This window comes from Rattus norvegicus, chromosome 2 (assembly GCF_036323735.1).
Source record: "Rattus norvegicus strain BN/NHsdMcwi chromosome 2, GRCr8, whole genome shotgun sequence".
Classification (NCBI taxonomy): domain Eukaryota; kingdom Metazoa; phylum Chordata; class Mammalia; order Rodentia; family Muridae; genus Rattus; species Rattus norvegicus.
In genome coordinates this window covers 228878667-228882003 of record NC_086020.1, presented here as the reverse complement: position 1 = coordinate 228882003, position 3337 = coordinate 228878667, and the positions used below count along the sequence as shown (strand labels likewise).

General features: G+C 40.2%; 1 long non-coding RNA gene across 1 annotated transcript; it reads left to right on the top strand.

The window, feature by feature from the left end:
- The first annotated feature begins 385 nt into the window (after positions 1-385).
- Positions 386-3075, top strand: LOC108350121 (uncharacterized). The gene is made up of 3 exons (XR_005500419.2): positions 386-1174; positions 2056-2176; positions 2985-3075. It is a non-coding gene; the product is annotated as an uncharacterized LOC108350121 (long non-coding RNA).
- The last annotated feature ends 262 nt before the right edge of the window (positions 3076-3337 follow it).

The following is a 3337-nucleotide window of genomic DNA, read 5'->3' as shown; positions in this document are numbered from 1 at the left end:
AGGGAGGTCTTCTATGTTCCTCTCTATTCCTGGGATCAGGTTTCTAACCTCAGAAATGTAAAAGAAGAAAGAGCCAAGGTTTAACATTTGAGCTACAGACACACGATGGAGGCAGTCATTTTGAGGGAGAAAAAAAAAAAGCATTTGGAAGGATCAAGTGCCAAGATTCCAAGATCTGTGGACCCCAGAGAGAAGATGAGATCCTCAAGGAACAAGATTTGTAAAGCTCAGGTTAAGCCCAAGACATTGATGAATTTCTCTCCATTTTACCTGGGAGTGAGTGAGTTGGGACTTGAGAAAAAAGAAGTCTGTTCACTGAAAAATTTGAAGTTAAAATCAACATAAAAACAAAAAAAAATATGCATCTTTGTTCTACCTGGGTTTATAGTCTGGGAAAATTATACCCGAAAAAACATTGCAATTTCAGGCAGACCCTTCTGCAAAGAAATAAAAATAATCTAGTGCCCCACTCCAATGCACAGACTTACTATTATGCATCCTTGCTAAGAGCTCTGTTGAAGTCTCTGTCTACCATAGATTACAACAGTAACTGACCTTTGCTGAACTTAACAAGGCATTTTATGTCAATGTTAAGCATGGCAAGAAATTTGTTAATATTTCCATTTTGTAGAGGAAGAAACTGAGGCCTGATAATTTTACACAGACACAGACACAGACACAGACACAGACACAGACACAGACACAGACACAGACACAGACACAGACACAGACACAGATACATGTATACACACACATATATACATTGATACCTAGTCTCACATGTACCTGGCTGGCCTTGAACTTGTTATGTAGCTCAGGATAACCTTAGACTTCTGATCCTCTGTGTCTGTCATCTGAGTGATGGGATCACAAGCGTGTGTCACCACAGTTGGTTTATATGGTTGTGGTGCTTGGAATGAGAATGGCCCCCAAAGGCTCATGAATGCCTGGTCATCAGGGATTGTCACTATTGGAAAGGATTAGCAGATGAGGGCTTGTTAGAGGAAGTGTGTCACTGAGGTGGGTGGGCTTTGAGGTTTCAAAAGCTCATGCTAGGTCCGGTGCTTCTGTCTTCTCAAAGCCTGTAGACTTGGGTGTAGAATTCTCAGCTATTGTGCCTGCTTGTGTGCTGCCCTGCCTCCTGCTCTGAGAAAATGGACACTACCTCGGAACTGTAAGCCCCAATTGAATGCTTTCCTATATAGAGGTTTCTGTTGTTATGGTGTCTCTTTACAGCAACAGAACTCTAAGACAGAAAGAAGCATAAGGATTGGAAACAAGGCCTGGCGTGAGCTAGCCAAACACTCTATCAATTGAATTACACCCTCAGGCCTTCAAGTTTAGTAATTTCAGTGCTTAAGGTTTCAAAGCTACCACACAGAGTTCTGTCAGAATTACAAACACTCAGCTGCCTCTGCCAGGATTATAGCTCCCTGTATAGGGTAGCATTGTCCGGACCATCTTTCTCATTTGTGAAGCACTTCAGAACATGGCAAGATCAGGGGCTTTGGAAGCAAACTTGAGTTTTAAATCCATCTGGCGCCTTAAACATGAGAACTCTGTGGGCTTTTGTTTGTTTGTTTTAAATTTTTATTTTGAAATGGTCTTACTATGTAGCCCTGGCTGCCCTAGCACTATTGTGTAGATCAGGCTGGCCTTGAACTCACGTCAATACATTTTTGTCAGACCCCTTGAATGCTTGTGTTACAGGAGGGAATACCTTTCCTAGCTTCAGAACGTGGAAAGTCAACAAAACCTTTGAGCCTAGTAAATCTAAGTCTTAAATCTAAGAATCAAGCAATTTAGCATATAAACTGCACCTGGTGGGTGCTCATTTGATAGCAGCTGAACGGACTGAACAGTGTTTGCACCTCCCTGGTCAGATGTTCAAATCACACAGCTCCTAAAGTGACTATGTAGTGAGGTGTGGTCTCTGGTAAGTAGCTATGTCCTGTGGCTGGGACTTTTCTGAATGAGATTAGTAGCCTCCTATTTTACATTAATTTATTTTAGTTATATTATTTTAATAATACTTTTCTTTTTTAAATTCAAAAGAAACCCTTTCACCCTTCGACTCTGAGGTCATGGATGGAAGGCAGTGAACGTGACCCAGAAAGAGGATCTCTATTAGGCACAAATCTACTGCTGCTTTGATCTGGGACTTTCTAGAAACTGGGTGAGTAAGTTTTTATTGCTGCTATTAAATTGATCTGAGAGACTAAGATGAGAGCTATTATGTAGACAGTGCCTAGCTCAGAGGGGACACAAATGAGTGTTTGCTGAATAAATGAGTATATAAAAAGCTACCAATCCTCAAACATTAAAGACAGCTTTTTAGAAAACAATCTTTATTGTATAAAATACAGATTTTTTTTTAACTGAAAGAAATACTTTTAAAAAATACTCTTAACAGGGTTAGAGGAAAACAAAGATATTTAAACCACTTGCTGCCTTTTGATTCCTACCCATTTTCATTTAGAAAATATGCCCATACAAAAGCCATCCTTGTGGTAACCCATTAGCCAATTAACCCTAGTGCTGTGACTTCTCGTCTCATTCATGTGGAATGCTACAAGCCAGCGGATCAGTTCTTATGCCCTGTATTTTTCCATTCTTCAATTGCTCTCTTGTTACATTTACTTAATTAGGGATTGGCTACTTATCAGGTCCCGAAGAAGAATCTTTTTTTATGCTTTTATGCTGCTTCCCAAAGTTTAAGGAGGGAGGTCTCATTTGTATTTTTCAGATGTCTCTGGCTGCTCATACATACTCATGAGCCCCCAGATGGGATGTCTCTGCAAGACTCTTAAACTCTTTACATCTTAGTTTCTACTTTCCAAACCCATAGGAATATTGGAACCAGTTGAAATCTTCATCCCTGGTAGTCAGACAGGAATGCTATCTGCTTTTAAGAATATTAACCATTATCTCCTCCCAGTCTCTTTCTAAATATTTCATCTTAACTATTATTTTTCCCCCCTTAGGACAGGAGTGCTTCTATCTGAAAGGGACCTTCGCTACTAGATGTTTTTCATGGAGACCAACTTGATTGGGACCAAGATTCTTTTCTTCAGCACAGGTGTCTGGGTCTGTTTACATTTCCATGTAAAAACCAGCTCTAGCAGGAAACCTGTTAAGCCAATTTATCAAGAGTCCTTGGGTTCAGATATCTGATCATCTTGATATCTGCTTGCAGTCTTGTCCTTTAGGTTGATACCTCACTACCCTAGCTTGTCTGCATCTAGAATCTGATTAGATCTGTTTACCCAGAATCATTCTTATTCCTGATGCAGTGTCTTAGTACTTTTCCAGCCACTGACTCATTCCTGCTCCCTGG